The sequence below is a fragment of the Microtus oregoni genome, unplaced genomic scaffold, assembly GCF_018167655.1.
Source record: "Microtus oregoni isolate MIOR12 unplaced genomic scaffold, Mior012 000029F_ref0000214, whole genome shotgun sequence".
In the NCBI taxonomy this organism is placed as follows: Eukaryota; Metazoa; Chordata; class Mammalia; order Rodentia; family Cricetidae; genus Microtus; species Microtus oregoni.
The window spans coordinates 14,173,116-14,191,673 of record NW_024543088.1 but is presented as its reverse complement, the minus strand read 5'-3'; the positions used below and the strand labels follow the sequence as shown (position 1 = coordinate 14,191,673).

Genomic DNA, 18,558 nt, shown 5'->3' with positions numbered 1-18,558 from the left:
TAGACTTGTCTCATTTAATCAGAGAATACTCCATATGCTAAAAAAAAGACACATCCTGAGGGGAAAAGAAAACACTAAACAGGTTACAGTGTGTGTAAAAAAAAATATGTGTAGGCTTAAAGAGAAAAAAAGATGGGTATACACAAAGAAAAGAAAAACTAGTTGATAAATAATAAAGTATTTTAAAAGAGATTAAAATAATATAAAAATACAAGCAACCTATATATGGACATACACAGAGTCTGGATCCTATGTAGTGTCCTGTTGACTTTAATTTCTTTTTTCATTTTTATTTATTTATTTATCGAAAAAATTTCTGCCTCCTCCCCGCCTCCCATTTCCCTCCCCCTCTTCTCACTCCTCTTCCCCTCCCCCTCACTTCCCCCTCCCTCTCCAGTCCTAAGAGCAGTCAGGGTTCCCTGCCCTGTAGGAAGTCCAAGGTCCTCCCCCCTCCATCCAGGTCTAGGAAGGTGAGCATCCAAACATGCTAGTCTCCCACAAAGCCAGTACATGCAGTAGGATCAAAACCCAGTGCCATTGTCCTTGGTTTATCATCAGGCCTCCTTGTCCTCCATGTTCAGAGAGTCCGGTTTTATCCCATGATTTTTCAGTCCTAGTCTAGCTGGCCTTGGTGAGCTCCCAATAGATCGGCAGCACTGTCTTAGTGGGTGGGTGCACCTCTCGTGGTCCTGACTTCCTTGCTCATGTTCTCCCCCCTTCTGCTCCTCATTTGGACTTTGGGAGCTCAGTCCAGTGCTCCAATGTGGGTCTCTGTCTCTATCTCCATCCATCGCCAGATGAAGGTTCTATGGTGATATGCAAGATATTCATCAGTATGGCTATAGGATAGGGCCATTTCAGGTTCCCTATCCTCAGCTGCCCAAGGAACTAACTGGGAACATCTCCCTGGACATCTGGGAAGCCCTATAGAGTCAAGTCTCTTGCCAACCCTAAGATGGCTCCCTTAATTAGGATATATACGTCCCTGCTCCCATATCCACCCTTTCTTTATCCCAATCATCCCATTTCCCCAGGCTCCCCCATCCTCCCCTTCTCACTTTTCTCTCCCCGTCTCCTCTTTCCCCCATCCCACCCCACCCCCAAGTTCCCAATTTTTGCCCAGCAATTTTGTCTACTTCCAATATCCAGGAGGACGACTATATGTTTTTCCTTGGGTTCACCTTCTTATTTAGCTTCTCTAGTTTTTGATTTTTGACGAGTGAACAATAGCTATTGAGAGACATTGAATTATAGAAACTCCTAAATTAAACCAAACTATATAATTGTAAAAGCCTTAACTTCAAAGTAGAAGTCAAAAAAATATGTTACAATGGGAAAGATGTCATGCCTTGTTTCCATAAAAACACAAAAGGCTGGGGATTCATTGATGATTGGTGGAGATAAGAATTTATCAAGGGAGACCTTGTAAAACTCCTGGTTACAAATGTAAAGAGATAAACCTGAATATATAACAGCTGACATATATTTTACCTACTCAAACATAACATACTGCACATTCCAAAGTTGTGTTAATGCAAAGTATAGAGAGTTATAAAAGGAAATAGCTTTAAAAATAAAACAAAGTCTTTAAAGAAACAGTAAAAATAATATGAAGAGTACAAACAGCCATAGATTAAAGTAGTAAAGAAAAATAAATCATATAAATATGGAATATACACAGAGTCTGGATTATGTTTATTATTGTGTTTTCTTTTAATTGTTTGACTGCAGACATTTGATTCTGGAAGCTGCTAAGATAAACCAACATAAAAGTATCTTGAGTTCAAAATTTGAGTCTAAGTATATGTTACTGTGGAAAAGAGGTTCTGCTTTTATTTCCACAGAGGATGGACTCCCATGGATTCCTTCCAGGGTAATATGGTTTGATGGACAAAGAACCCTAAAATGGCTCCATGAACCCTATAAATACTTAGTCCAAGAATCAGCAAAAAGTAGTCTAGAGAACAACATTAAAATTCCCAAATATTTTTTTTGTAAGTCATCATTGGTATTTATTATTTGTGAGATAATGTTTCTTTTTTTAAGTTTATTTATTTATTTAAGGATTTCTGCCTCCTCCCCGCCACCGCCTCCAATTTCCCTCCTGCTCCCCCGATCAAGTCCCCCTCCCTCATCAGCTCAAAGAGCAATCAGTGTTCCCTGACCTGTGGGAAGCCCAAGGACCGCCCACCTCTATCCAGGTCTAGTAAAGTGAGCATTCAAACTGCATCTCTATATAATATTCCCCTTTAAATGAAAACAAACATTTACAAACAATATGTGGGAATTTTTAATGGCTTTAGGGGACTAGGCAAATTCCCAAATATTGTTTGTAAATGTTTGTTTTCATTTAAAGGGGAATATTATATAGAGATGACTACTTTACATTGGTATGAACTTTGGTGTATTGATACAAATTTAAGGTCAATATTTTATACTATATATATATGTAATGTATAATTTAAAATTATGGATTAATATATAGTCCATTTATAAAAAAGTCCCATGTGCTGAGCATGCACACCCTCTACAACTAAACTCTATCTCTACTCCCCAGAATATCTCTCACTCACATCCTTCAATGAAAGTCCCTAAAGGATGAATGCCTCAGTCTCTGGAGGACCACATGTTAGGGATTTTCCCCATAATATTTGGCCTCCTAGCCTCCTGACAAACAATTGCTAGTGTCTGTATGTGTCTGCTGAGGCTTGATGCTGAACAGGGCTTTTCAAAGCTGATTTGAACAGTTTGTGGCAAGCTCTGGATGAGGAGAGTGGAATGCAGACAGTATAGATCACTGTACAGTGTCTCTGCATACTCTTATTTCTAAACAGAAGGTGGCTTGTGTTCCATTGAATTCTCCATAGTGGATAGAGAAGCACATTTTCATAGGAGCCAGTGTCTTTAAAGTTAAGGCCCAATTGTCTGAAGTCTTGAGGTTTTTTTTTTTTTCATCAATAATAAGACTATATACATGGTATTTTAGGGCTTGTGCCTTTCTCTTGGAAGATTAATTAGCCAGAAAGTAATTAAGGAAAGAGTGCTCAGTTGCTATTGCTGAAGAACATTTCAGGTCTGGTGGTAGAGGCATATGCCTTTAATCCTAGCACTAGGGAGGCAGAGGCAGGCAGATCTCTGAGTTCAAGGACATTCTGGTTTACCGTGTGTACAGTGTGAGTTCCACAATATCTCCAAAACTACATAGACAAGCCCTGCCTTTAAAAAAATAAGTTTCTGAAAAGCCATAAGTAAGGAAGTTCTTCATCTCCACAAGTGAGGAGGCAGTAGGAAGCTTGCTTTGAATAGTGACCACTTTGTGGGTCATGACTCTTCAAGGACTATATCTACTAGTGGGAAATATGGGACTTTAAGGGGCAGAACGGGACAGTTTTCTCAGTGGCCTAGATCTTAAGCTACAGCATAAGATCTATTTCTGTTAGGCTGCTTTACTATTGAAAATTACCATCATTTAGAGAATTCTAAAACAACTATGCAATTTGAAGTTGTTTCTTTGAGGGAACGGAAGAACTCAGCACCTGGCCCAGCAATAACTGACCCAGTTCTCTGGTGTTCTTCTTCCATAAACCATCCCACCTAGCATAGAAGCTCAAGTGGTGGGTTCTCTTGCCTTCCTAAAGATTCTCCACAGGGAATCTTAGAACAGACTCAGAAAGAAAACCAGAATCGCATGCTCTGTCGTGTTTTCTCCAGTTTAGATAAACTAAGATCTTCAGCCTCATCCTCTGATGTTAGTGTGAGTGGTACCTCCTAACTGGTCCCAGGAATACTTGGCACCAAAGGGCTCTGATCACCAAATCAGCTTCAGATTCAGTTTTTTGCTGAAATCTGACCGGATGGTTCTTGTCCTCTGTGCTTGGAATCCTTTTAGATAATTTTCTTTGTTGATGGCTGTGTGCTGTGGGACAATGGTCTGTGCCCCGTCAATTATATTTTAACAAAATGCTGATTGGCCAGTAGCCAGGCAGGAAGTATAGGCAGGGTGACCACACAGGAGGTAGAAATGGGGCAATGAGGACAGGAGAGTTCTGGGAAGAGGATTCTGCAGTCTGCCTTTGTGATCCAGACACAGAGGAAGCAAGATGTGACTTCCTTACCGAAAAAGGTACCAAGCCACATGGTTAACACAGAAAAGAATTATGGTCTGATATAAGTTATTAAGAATTAATTAATAAGAAGCCTGAGCTACTGGGCCAATCAGTTTACAATTAATGTAGACCTCTGTGTGATTCTTTGGGGCTGAATGACTGCAAGACTGGGCAGGACAGAAACACCCAGCAAAAACTGTGTCTTACAATACGTTTTGGTTTTGTCACTTCACTGGGTATGTTTTAGCTAAACCTTTCACTATTAAGATAAGAATTTCTGCCATAGCAAGCTGATGGCAGGACATGCTGGCCTTACTTTCAGGGGAAGAGGCTAATACCTTTTGGATTAGCCTGTGGAAAAATGATCTGCCATAAATCAAACAGTGGAGAGGAAGATATTGGAATCACATTTACACAGCATAAGTAAAGCATAGCTCACAGAACAAATGAAGTTAGGTTTCTCCTATATCCCAGAATCTAAACATTATATATATATATACGTATATATATATACATATATATACGTATATATATATACATATATATATATTCTGCCGTTGTTTGCTTTAAATGGGTGAATTGGGAAATGTTATCATTTTTAATATTTTCTACAGAGAAAATATTTTCCAGTTTCAGATAACCCTGGATTTTGAATTTATCTGTTTTTATGTTGAGGATGTCTGTGTACTGTTTCTTCTGCAGTTGTACATAAACTATTTTTATCTTCAGATGACACACTGTATAAAGTACTGCCTTATGCCATAATAAAGATAATAATGCTTTATAAAAAATATACTTTTACAAATATAACAAATTTATCTTTAAGATAAATGAGGTTGGAAAAGTAATGATAAAGACCTCTGCAGGATATGCAATTGAATGGAAGGACTCATATGCTTTCTATGCACAGAACATCATAAGCCAAATATAATGACCTGGAAATTCAGTCTTACACATGTGCTTAAGTCCAGTCTGTGGTTCCCATAACTCAAAGATAATAATCATGTGACTTTACAAACAGTATGCAATTCTAATGGAAATCCTGATATCACTGGACAACTGGATTCCCTGGCTTTCCTACCTGTGATTTTCTAATTTAAATATTTCAGAATTCTGTGTAAGCTTATATTTTAGGGCTAAATTATATTCATGAATGTTTATCTCTTGAATCCGCATGCTTCTTCACAGACCATTTTCTTTATATTTGTCCATGCAGCTATATCTTCTGAGGCCTCTGTGTGCCTAAATTTCAAATTAAAAATGTAAAATTGTCCTTCACCATTGCCTGAATCTTGGATGACCATGACTTTGTCTGCTATTGTCTCCACTCTAGTAAATAGCAGCAGGGAAATTTTATTGCAACACTGAAGAAGGAAAGGCCTGGATTGTAACATGAGAGTCTATTTTTCACCCTGGCTGCTCAGCTAGCTGAGCCCTGAAATAATCACACGAAAACTGTATTCGTTAAAACTCTGCTTAGCCCATTAGCTCAGGCTTCTTCTTGCCTCTTAAAACTTACATTAATCCATTATTCTTATCTATGTTAGTCACATGGCTCAGTACCTTTTTCAGAGAGGCAGGTCATATTTTGCTTCTTCTGTGTCTGGACAGGACTGGGGAGAGAGCTTCCCTCTTCCCAGAATTCTCCTGTTCTCATTGACCCACCTCTACTTCCTGTCTGGTTGTCCCGCCTATACTTCTTGCCTGGCTACTGGCCAATTAGCATTTATTGAAAATGTAATAGAACACAGAATTGTCCCACACCACTATCAGCATTTATTTAAACCATAATTGACAGAATATAGAATTGTTCCACACCACTGGACTCCAGTCCTCCTTCAAAACCCTTAACAGCCACTAAGTTCTGTTTCCAACATGTGTCTCTTTCTGCAAAGAACAGATTCATTTAATGTTAGGAATCACATAGGAGCATTTTACTTATTTTATTGTACCTGAACAGTCCAAGAATAAGAATATAGAAATGTAGGTTTGATGTAGGAAGCCCTTCTGTATTTGTGTTGCTTTCATTGGTTGAATAAAGAAACTGCCTTGACCTTCTGATAGGGTAGTACTTAGGTAGGCTGAGTGGATAGGATGGAATGCTGGGAGGAAGAAGGGCAGAGTCGAGAGGCCATGGTTCTCCTGCCCAAGATGGACGCTGTGGTTAGACTCATGCTGATAAGCCTCAAGTGTACTACTGGGGCTCAATGATTTTAAGTAGGGAAAAGTAATCTTTACACAAGGAATCCTATGTGATGTTAAAGATTATGTGATTATTTGTTGGAAGATATAACAAGTAAGGTATGTTTATTGTAAATCAACACTGTAATCAATTCTATTGTAAGAAAGTTGGTTCATGTTTTTCTCCTACTCTAAGCAAAGTGAACTGATTTCACTTCTATTTTTTATTTATTGAGAAAAGGAAAAAAAAGTTTCAGCCTCCTCCCAGCCTCCCATTTCCCTCCCCCTCCTCCCACCCTCCTCACCTTCCCCCCACTCCTCTCTCCCTCCCTCTCCAGTCCAAAAAGCAAACAGGGTTCCCTGCCCTGTGGAAAGTCCAAGGTCCTCCCCCCTCTGTCCATATCTACGAAGGTGAACATACAAACTCTTTTGACAATTTGAATATTAAGTATGTCCAGTGTTGCTTCTGGGAGTTTGGTATGGCCTGGTCACATAATTAGCACAAAGATAATATGTATGGGCTATTATCCACCACCAGCTCCAGCTGTCAGAGTAGAAAATAGAGTATACATATTTTCATTGAATTGACAACCGTGTGTGTCTAACATTCCTGACTTCCCCAGTGCTATCTATGAGCACATGAACCTTGTACTCCCTATAAATTACAGCATTTTGTACCTTCAGTTTTCTCCCTCCAACTCTCCTATATACCACACATCTCTGTTCTCCTTCAAGTTGGCCCTTTTTTCATGCATTGATATTTTTATACATAAATTTTATATGCATATATTCCTAAATACAAGGAGACCAACCAATACAATGTTACTATTATTGGACAAGCAGTTTATGTGTTCTTTGGGGAATGGCACCTCTCCTACTCCCTGCTTTCCTAAATGACTAGAGTTCTTTGTTTGATATTGGTGCCTTGTAGCTTTTCTTTGGCCAGCTTTGCATGCCCATTGGTATCATTCAACTACCTCACACTGATTTGAACCTCAATTATACAAAGTTTAAAGTAATCTATGTAGTGTGTCATTCTCTGTCCTACCAGTTCCCAAATGACAGGGAGACTACTTATTATGAATGCTTGGCCTTAAGATAGGCTTGTTTCCAATATTAGGTCTAATAACCTAAACTAATCCATAGTTTTAGCCTACACTCTGCCACACACCTCACAAGCTCCTTCCTCCCTGTTTACTAGCAACTCACCTGCAGGACTCAATTTTTCCTCCTACTTTCTCTCTCTGCCCAGAAGTCCTGTCTATACCACATGCCTAAATATTGTCCATCCAATCTTCCTATTAAATCAATCCCACCAATCCATTTCTACTGTACACACATCCCGTGACAAATCTACATCTATTTTATGACATATTTTCATTGTTGCTGTCACTATTGGAAGAGTTCACACTTATGATACCCAGCCATTAGAGAACAGACTATCAGAACAAAAAAAATACAATAAAAATTAGTCAAAATGCTTAACAGTTTTATTGCAAAGGCACAGAATATAATACAAGCTGATATTTATTTAATATCACAAAAATCACAGGAAAATAATCTTTACATAGAGCATAATCTCATTACATAGGCAACCATATACCAAGAAAGTAAATACGCATCAAAATCTGAAATAGTATGACACTGGATTTTTTTAAAGACTTATTTATTTATTTATACAGTATCCTGACCATAGGCCAGAAGAGGGCACCAGATTGCATTATAGATGATTGTGAGCCACCATGTAGTTGCTGGGAATTGAACTCAGGACTTCTAGAAGAGCAGTCATTGCTCTTAACCGCTGAGCCATCTCTCCAGCCCCCAACTGGATGTTTTTTAACACATTTCTAAACATACAGTCAAGAAATGTTATTGCTTAATTTACTCCTACTAGAAATATTTACTTATTTATAATAGTTAATGCTTGAATGGTATGTTTACAACAATGATGCATAAACTCAGTTTACAACAAATGTTTAATGAAAATAAAGTTCAAATTTGGATACAATGTTTCTAAATTTATAAGAACTTAAAGCTGTCTAAGTATTCACTAAGCTTTAAAAATTAATTGAAGGATATGAGTCTCTGTAATATCTTGGTTAATGTATGAAGAACTGTACAATGAATTATTGTGAGGTATACTAAGAAATTTTATGAAATGTACATCATATATGAATTTTGTGATGCTTTCTAAGACTTGATTTTGTGTTAAAGGACTTGCCACATTTTTTTACATTTGTAAGATTTGTCACCATTATGAAGTCTACTGTGAGCATGAAGAGCTAAGATCTCGGTAAAGGACTTGCCACATGCTTGACATCTGTAAGGTTACTCACCAGTATGAATTCTCTGATGATTATGAAGTGTTGAGACATGGCCAAAAGACTTGCCACATTTTTGACATCTGTACGGTTTCTCACCAGTATGAATTCTGTGATGACTGTGAAGATTTGAGACCCTGGTAAAGGACTTGCCACATGCTTGACATCTGTAAGGTTTCTCACCAGTATGGATTCTGTGATGACTGTGAAGAGTTGAGGCCCTGGTTAATGACTTGCCACATTCTTGGCACGTGTAAGGTTTCTCACCAGTCTGGACTCTGTGATGTCTGTGAAGAACTGACACCTGGGTAAAGGACTTGAGACATGCTTGACATATGCAAGGTTTCTCACCAGTATGGATTCTCTGGTGAGCTTGGAGATTTGCATGATGGGTAAATGATTTGCTACAATCTTTACATTTGTATTCCTTCTCTTTGGGATTAATTCTCTTATGCATAGTGAGGCATACACATCTGTATAAGCACCTTCCACATTCCATAGTGTTGTTTTGACTTTCTTCATTTTGATTGCTTATATAATGCTTCTCTTGTTTCTGTTCATGCTGGAACAAAAATAAAGGTGTATGTTATAATAAAAAAATTCTCCTTACAATTATTGTGTATGTATTGGCTCTTAGGAAAAACAGACTTATTCTATGTGTTTAAATAATGATAAAGCCATATTGTGAATTGGTGTTTTGGGAATTTGTTCCTTCAAGATGGAGGAGGGTCATCTGTCTATCTGTTGCTTTCATTGCTTAATTTATAAAGAAAGCTGCTTGGCCTGATAGGGCAGAACTTAGATAGGCGGAGTGACCGAACAGAATGTTGGGAAGAAGGGAAGTGAAGCAGTCGCCATGACTCTCCTCTCTGAGATGGATGCAGATTAAGAATATTCCTGGTAAGACACCACCTCGTGGTGCTGCACTCATTAGAAATGGGTTAATCAAGATGTGAGAGATAGCCAGGAAAAAGCTAGAGTTAATGGGCCAAGCAGTGTTTAAAAGAATACAATTTGTGTGTTATTATTTCCAGGGCTAAGCTAGCCATGCGGGATCCAGGCAGGAATGCAGCCCGCAGCTCCTACTACAGATACCATAAGGTCAAAAAATAAATATAAATAAATTCCCAAACTAAACATTATTGGCAAAAAGAATGTATAAATATTCCACTGAGTTGTATCTTTGGTATCCATCAACTACTGGGTATGGGGATTTCTTGTAAGAGTGACTCTTATCCCAGTTCATAAACTAATTTTTCTTGGGGACCTGTGGTCTATTGGAAATAGCTTAGGAAAACTATAATAGCTTGAAGAAGATCAAGAAGTGATGAATAGTAAAGGAAGAGATTAAAGGAACTTTATATGCAGATGCAATGAATTTAGGTTTACAGACTCTAGGAACTCCACCAAGAATCTACTACAACTGAGACAAACTTAATCAAAATTAAGGGGTGCAAAATTAGGTAAAGATTAGAATTAAATGCTTTCTTTTTGTTAAATTTATCTTTCTTGATTCTTTGACAAGTTGGAATAGATGAGTTAACTTATGTTAGTATCTACAATTTGATTTTATTCATCAATATATCAGTTTTTCAACCATATAATTACAGTACAAATTCTGATTATATAACTGTGGAATAATTTAAAATTGTGGATAATACCCCACACATATAGTTTTACTTTTCATGATTGTTTAAACTATAGTGAGTTTTCTGTTTGTTTGTATCTATATGATGTTGAAGACTGTCTTTTTGAAATCTTCAAGAATTGTGTTAGAAATTTGATGGGATTTTCACTGAATTAGTACATTACTTTCAATAAGATATTCATTTTTACTACATCAATTGACCAATCCTTGAGCAGGGGAATTTTTTCTATCTTCTGATATCATGTTCAATTCATTTCTTCAATCCTTAAGGTTTTTATAAGGGTCTTTCACTTTTTTATTTCAAATTACCCCAAACTATTTTCTGAGGCTATTGTAAAAGACATCATTTCACTGACTTCTATTTAAGTCTTTTCTCATTTTTATATAGGAGCGCTACTGCTTTTCTTAGTTAATTTTGCATCCCTTAATTTTGATTAAGTTTATCTCAGTTGTAGGAGATTTTTGGTAGAGTTCTTAGAGTCTGTAAACCTAAATCATAGCATTTGTTACTTTGATCTCTTCCTTTACTATTCATCAATTCTTGATCTTCTTCATCCATGTTACTGTTCTAGCTAAGATTTCAAGTGCTGTATTGAATACATATGGAGAGAGTGAGTACCATTTAAATGGTTCCCTATTTTAGTGGAAAGGTTTGAATATCTCTCGGTTTAGTTTGATGTGGGATACAGGCTTGCTGTAAATTGTGTCTTTCATTTGGAGGTAAGTCTCTTGCATCCCTAATCTCTCCAGGACTTTTATCAAAATGGGTTGTTAATTTTGTCAAAGGCTTTTCTGCATCTAATAAGATAAACATCTGGAATTTGACTTTCAGTTTGTTAAGTGGTAGATTACATATATTGGTTTTAAATTGTTGACCTACTATATGTCTTGAGATGAAGCCTACAATAGATCACCTTTTATGATATGCTATTGGATTCAGGATGAAAATATTTTATTGAGGACTTTCATAAATGTTTACAATGAAATTGGCATATCTTTCAGTTACTTTTTGTGTGTATATATGGTTTAGGTATCAGGGTAACTATCTTCACAAAAGAATTCAGTGTTCTGCTGCTTTAATTTTGTAAAATAGTTTGAGGAATGCTCATGCTAAGTCAAGAAGAATTATTAAGAGATAAAAAGTACCTCCTACTACCATTATTCTGCTGCTTGGATATAGTATTTAATTATTCCTGATGTCTTATTGGTTTACCCACAGAGATTTACATCTCTAGTCCTTCATTCCCATTGCTTCTGGTGAATTTTGATAACTAAAATTGACTCACAGGTGGACATGGTAGAAACAATAAGAAAACTTTTAGTTCTAACTAGTATGTTTATGTCAAACCCATTCCATGGAATGTTCAGAGCTCATTCAGGACAGAGTGATAATGTTAAGGCCAGGAAGGCATGAATGACTATAAAAATAGTAGTGCTTTCTATACTACATGACAGTTGCCCATATGAACTCAGGTGATTAGGATAGCATGCATCATCCCAAGCAAGCTTAAGCCAGATTAAAATTCTAAGAAGAAAGCCTGAGGGGATTTGAAGACGTAAAATTTCCTGGGAAGTTCCTATCATCTGAAAGATGTTTGGAGAAAGGGCATAAAGTTTATTTTAAAAATGTATAATTCCTGATAGTTCAACCATATTGCAAGTCATATTCAATATCCAGGACTGTATGGGAATTACAGACTGAACTCAGTATAAATAAAGATGAGAAAAAAATCAAAGATATCTGCTGTAGGAAATCCCACAGCCAGTAGCCTTTAGTTACCCACCCACTTGGGCGTGGCCTCTTATACTATTTTTGCAGACGTAAAGAGTGCTTCTGGCCTCGGTTGCTGTTCTTCATTCCAGCAGAGGATTCTGATTTGTGAGTCTATCCCTAAATAATTAAACATCTATTATTCTTAATTCTGAGCTAGTGTGGGATTTCTTTTGAGTATCCTTCATCTGGCGCCCAACATGGGACACAAACCATAGACCCTAAAATTAAGAGTCTCATGCTCTACCAACTAAGAAAGGGCATTAAGTCAAAAATGTGCAACTCCTGATACTTCAACCATATGCAGGCCATTCTCCACACCCAGGATTGTATGGAAATTACAGATCGAACTCTGAGTATAAATAAAGATGAGAAAAAAATCAAAGATATCTGGAGGAAGCAGAACATGGGAAGAGTTGGGAAGCTGAATATGATCGAAAGTCATTGTGAGGCATTCAAAATAATAAAAGTATATATGAATAATAAAAGTATATACAAATTTACTTCTCCAAGAAAACTCAAATATAGGTAGAGATGAAACACAAAAGAAAACACAACCTTTATGTGGAAAGTAACATTATAAATTTTGATATTAAGAGATTTTCAGATGATATTAAAATAGACCAATAACATGTATGGATAAACAACTCTTAGTTTCTAAAGAATATTTTGCAGAAGTAGAAAAAGTTATCTTTTAAATTCTGTAGATTCTAACATAAAGTACAAATTCTACAATTTTCCAAAATGAGTTTAACTATAAAATTTGTATTTTCTGATTTTATGTGATACTACACAATAGTGAAAACCATGTAATACTATCATGAGTGCAAACAAACACACATGAACTTAAACAGAGAAATATTCTTTGAAACAGCATGACAAGTTTTTATGCTAATTTTCATCTCAATATTGTTCATTTCAGGGCCTGGTGGCATTTGAGGATATGACAACAAATCATATTACTTCTGATTTATACCATAATTTAAGTATTCAAAGTGAATTTTTAGGTCATTTCATATGAATGAGGCTTATAAAGTAATTTGGGACAATTATTCACTGTGAAGTTTTATACCATTTCAGGTAAAGATCTTTGCAAACCCTACTTCACAACAGAATTCCTCCATGTGCAAATACTTTGTTGTGGCTTACCTTTTTCATTGCCTTCTTTCTTTCCTGTGTTCACATTCCAGGGCTCTTTGCTTTGTTCAAGGGAGCTGATCAGGTCTGGTTTTGACACTGAAATACCTGAATATTGGAAGAGACACATGAGCAAACTTGGAATAATAGTAAAACACTTGGGTTTCTAATGAACCACAATACTATATAAGATGGCATGTAACATAAAATTCGAAATATGATTACCTAGTTGCTATCACCCTATATTTTAAAATACTCAAAAGCACTTTTTAAATGTTCTGCACTTTGAGTTTCTTTGTAAATTACTACTGAATCTAAATGCAAATATGTTGTGAATCATTAAGTTACAAATCAATATATAATCTATGGTGTTTCTGAAAAGTAAAATGTATTATAAATGTTTGAATGATGAATGCCATCTCCAGGAGTCAGGAGTATATTGACAAGATAAAGTTACACAAATCATTGTGTTCTAAATGATGAACTCTAAGATTTTTATTAAACTGACATATGAAAGTGAGGCAGACAATTCAGACATAGATGTAAAACACACTTGTAGGAAACAATTATGATAAAGAAGGAATCATGAAAGAAAAAAATCTCACCCACAGAGACCATGTTACTGTAGTTCCCCAACATGATTTCCCTGTACAAAGCCCTCTGTGCAAAGTCGAGGCAGTCCCACTCATCTGGAGAGAAATCAATTGCCACATCCCGGAATGTCAAGATTCCCTGTCATGAAAGAAAAGATTTATCAAGTGCCCAGGTACAAATTTCATTACTTAGACTAAGGATATAGGAATTTATTTCAAAACTTTAAGTGTTCTTGATTAGCATTATTCTAAAAGACATGCTCCAAAATATAGTCTACACTAAAAATCTTTGTGCTGAAAATATTAAGCCAAGGACAAACTTAAGCTGTAGATGTACAGGCAGAAAAGGGGTATGTGAATGGGAGCCAGACTATCTTCATGTGAAGTTCCAGCCTTCACCATTTAATGGCATCTATTATTATTGCAAACTGTCTCTTTCGGAATCACATGTTAAATAAACATGAGCTGTAAAGTTGCAACCATGCATGCATGAAGAGCTGTCAAATGAAAATATGCTAAAAGTAAGATGTGGAGCCAGGGATAGAATTGTCATATCCAAGAATTAAGCAGATATTCTTACTGCAAAATACTTCAATGACAACAGTGGGAAAGGCCATGCATGATAGAGCTGATACCTGTGTGTGGCAAGCTGGGAAGACACTGACTTCTAATGCCTTAATAAGTATTGGGAACACTGTGGGCAGATTAATAAAGGACAAATGAGGTCGATTGCATAGCTGATGCATGACTCGGATCAGCTGACGTCCAAAGCTGACGCTCCCCTGAAGCTACAAGGCTCCATCATTGCTTCAAGAACACAGTATGAGTATGAGACCTAAAGTACAATAAGTTACTCATCAAAATTTACTAAGGAAACAAAAAAAATGTTGATTCAACAACTCTGGGAACAGCAGTCCCATAAATTTGATTTTTCTACATTAGAGCTAACATTACAAACTGCACCTTGCCCTTCATATATTTTTCTACAAGAAATCTGATGGGGAAGATAGGAAGAAAAGGACAAACCACCAAGGACATGCCCTGTTTGACAGTGTAGTTATATTACTCATTATACAGTTCCTTCTTGTCTTTCTCACATTCTAGTTCTTGAACATACCCACTCTCAGTTAACTACATCGTAATTATTTTCTTTAATGTTTCATATTGTTTTACTAGGTTTTATGTTTTTTCTGTATGTTTCTGTAGTAAACAATTTTCTTCCACTCTTTCAGTTAAAATCTGTGTAATTTACTCTCATTCCTAAATTATTTTCTCTGCCACCTTCCAACCTTCTCCTCTCACATTATTACTGCAGTCCTTCATAGTTTTACTGATTTTTAAACACTGTGGATACTATAATACAGCTATAGTTTTCATCAATGTGCATTTTTCCCTTGATTTATCATTAGTTGGTTTAATACTGATTTCTATTTTAAACTAAATGATATTAGTTTCTAATAATAGCAGTAAATTTAATAAGACATGATCTAATATCATTATTTTTGGTCAATTCACAGTGTCAGAAACTACAACATTGATTGCAAGTGTTTATTGTAAAAAGTCACTTGTTTGGTTCAAGGCCTTTGCTTTCTTCTATACTATGCATGCTAAGCCCTCACTGTGACTCTTCTTGTATACCCTGATGTTGCCATGTGTTGTAGCAACCTTGCTTTAAAAGAATACATAGGTATTTTCACAATGGGTATATTCAGCATTTGGGGTTGTTCTATAACTTATTAATCTACACTTAGATTATCTTGAAAAAGCCTCGTGTCACAGAGAAAGTGATTTTGGAAAGAGATCTGGAAAGCTCATACCTATGTGAGACATCTATATTACCTCCAAAGACGAGGGAACCTTGCAAGAGAGATATGGGAAAGCACAAAGGAGCAAGAGGATTTGGAGGAGTAAACATAAATGCTGTGTTCTGGATATGACAGTCAATAAAATATGAACTTTAAACCAACAGACACAAAATACCTGTAGAAAACTGAAGTTTTAAATATTCCCTTCTGGATAGAAGAGGGGCTTATGAGGGCTTATAGAGTATACAGAGTCATAAAATAAAGTTAATGCTTTTTAAAAAAGGGTAAAGTCTTTTAAGAGACAGAGTACAGATAATCATAGATTAAAGGAAGTAAAAAAATAAGACACATAAAATGGCAAATTTACAGAGTCTGGATTCTATATATCATTGTGTTTTCTTTAAATTTTTTGACTGTGAAGTAACTAAGTACAGAGAGACTTTTCATTGTATGTGCTGCTAAGCTAATCCAGCATGTATATTATAAAGGTATCATGACTTTCAAATCTGGGTCTAAGAATATGGTGCTTTGGAAAAGAGGTTCTTCTTTTGTTTTCACAGAAGGTGAGAACCTGTGGATTGCTTCTACACCAATATGGTTTTATGAACCAAGGCCTCCTGAAAGGTTGCTATGAACATCGTCAAAATATTATTTCATCCAACTGCTAGCACACATGATATACAATAAAAGATCTGATTAACAGTGCCCCCATACAGCATGAAGCAATTTGGAGAGAAAAAACTATGCCCATATTCCCAAATATTGTTTATAAATGCTCTTTTACATTTTAAAAGGGATATGATATAGATATGAATAATTTACACTGGTATAAATCTTGATTTATGTATACAAATTTAAGGTCAATTTTGTTATATGTATTTGTGATCTTGATTAAGGTATTGTGATTGTGTAGCTCATTTATTAATGTAATAGATAATTAAGAAATATAAGATAATAGATAATCTCTATATTAGTGAAGTTTGTTGTTAGATTTTCTAGATGTGCATTTCAGATAGATAGACATTCTTCATATCTTTCAAAGACTACAGAATATGGCATTTAAAATGTTTTAATAACTTAGGACTTTTTATGACAGTGAGACATGTCTGCTCCTGGCAGCACTAAGCTACTTCCTGAGGAAGATGGGCATCAAAGAGGCTCCTCATGGAGTTGGTTATCCATTTGGGCAGGAAACTGCTCTTGCCTGAACTGCTTCAAAGGACATAAAGTACCCACAGAGAGATGACTGCTGAACTTGCCTAAAGGTGAGATGATCCTTTGGGGTTCCTGCTTCATGAAAGAGTCTGCGAGACATTCTGCAGGACACAAAAGAAAGTGACTTGAACTGTCTTTAAATTTTACGGCTTTATGGAAATGTCTGCTGGATACTATGGGCCTGTGGGCTGAAGATGGATGCCCCAACAGTACAGGAGAACTTTGGGTGAATATCCAGGCAGCGAGATGTCTCAGTCAATTCTAGAGTTTTGGAAGTTGTTTATAATGCACTTCCTGTTTACTTAGGTAATATTACATCCTTCTGGAGTCTTTGATGGAGTAGAAGAATTTATAGTTCTCCTTAGTTATAATAAAAGATAAAGTAAATATAAATACTATAACTGTAATTCTTATTTGATACCTGTTTTGTTATATGTAATTTGTATGTTAAAGTTAAAGCCTAATTTCCCTTTTAAACAGAAAAGGGAAAATGGTGTAGGAGGTCTTTCTATTTATGTGTTGCTTTCATTGGTTAATCAATAAAGAAACTGCTTGGCTTGATAGGGCAGAACTTAGGTAGGTGAGGAGACAGAACTGAATTCTGGGAGGAAGAAAGCAGAGTCAGAGAGAAAGCCGCCATGAAGACGCCAAGTCAGACATGCTGAATCTTTTCCGATAAGACACAACCTCGTGGTAATAAACAGATTATTAGAAATGGGTTAAATCAAGATGGGAGAGTTAGCCGATAAGAGGCTAGAGATAATGGGCCAGGCAGTGATTTAATTAATACAAATCTGGGTGGTTATTTTGGGTGTGTGCTAGCCAGGTGGCCAGGACCAAAAGCAGGCCTTCTCTCCTTCAACAGATTCATACCTACCACCATGCACAAAACTCAAGTCCAAATGGATTAAAGACCTCAATATAAATCTGAATACACTAAACCTGACAGAATAGAAAGTGGGAATTAACCTTCAATGCATGGGTATATGAGATCACTTCCCAAATATAAATATAACATCATGAACACAGACAATGAGATAAAAACTAAATAAAATGGACCTCTGAAACTGAGAAGCTTCTCTAAAGCAAAGGAGTCAATAAAACAAAAAGCCAGCCTACTGAACAGTGAAAGATCTTTATCAATCCCACATCAGAGTACTGATCTCCAGAATACATAATGAACTCAAAAAATTAGATATCAAAATATCACATAATCTGGTTAAAAATGGGGTACAGAACTAAACATTGAATTCTCAACAGAAGAATCTCAAATAGTTGAAAGACGCTTAAGGAAATTTTCAATGTCCTTAGCCATCAGGAAAATGCAAATCAAAACCATCTTACACTGGTCAGAATGGCTAAGATCATAAACACCAAAAATTGCTTATGCTAGTGCGGATGTAGAGTAAGGGAAACACTTGTCCATTTCTGCTGGGAATGTAAACTTGTACAACCACTCTGGAAATCAGTACGGCGGTTTCTCAGAAAATTGTGAATCAACCTACCACAAGACCCAGCATCACTACTCTTGGGCATATACCCAAATAATGCTCAACCATACTACAAAGACATTTGTTAAACTATGTTAATAGCTGCATTATTCATAATAGGCAAAACCTGGAAATAACCTACATGCTCCTCAACTGAAATATGGATAAAGAAAATGTGATACATTTACATAATGAAATACTACTCAGCCATAAAAAACAATGACATATTGAAATTTGCATTTTAATGGTAGAACTAGAAATATGTGTGTGTGTGTATTCATGTATATATAT

The 18,558-nt window shown here is 36.2% G+C and overlaps 1 long non-coding RNA gene across 1 annotated transcript; it reads right to left on the bottom strand.

Annotated features, from left to right (window-relative positions):
• Nucleotides 1–9,139: 9,139 nt before the first annotated feature.
• LOC121464610 lies at nt 9,140–13,897 on the bottom strand. Its single transcript, XR_005976544.1, has 3 exons — nt 13,770–13,897; nt 13,177–13,272; nt 9,140–9,170 (listed from the first exon to the last, which is right to left on the bottom strand). It is a non-coding gene; the product is annotated as an uncharacterized LOC121464610 (long non-coding RNA).
• Between the last annotated feature and the right edge of the window lie 4,661 nt (nt 13,898–18,558).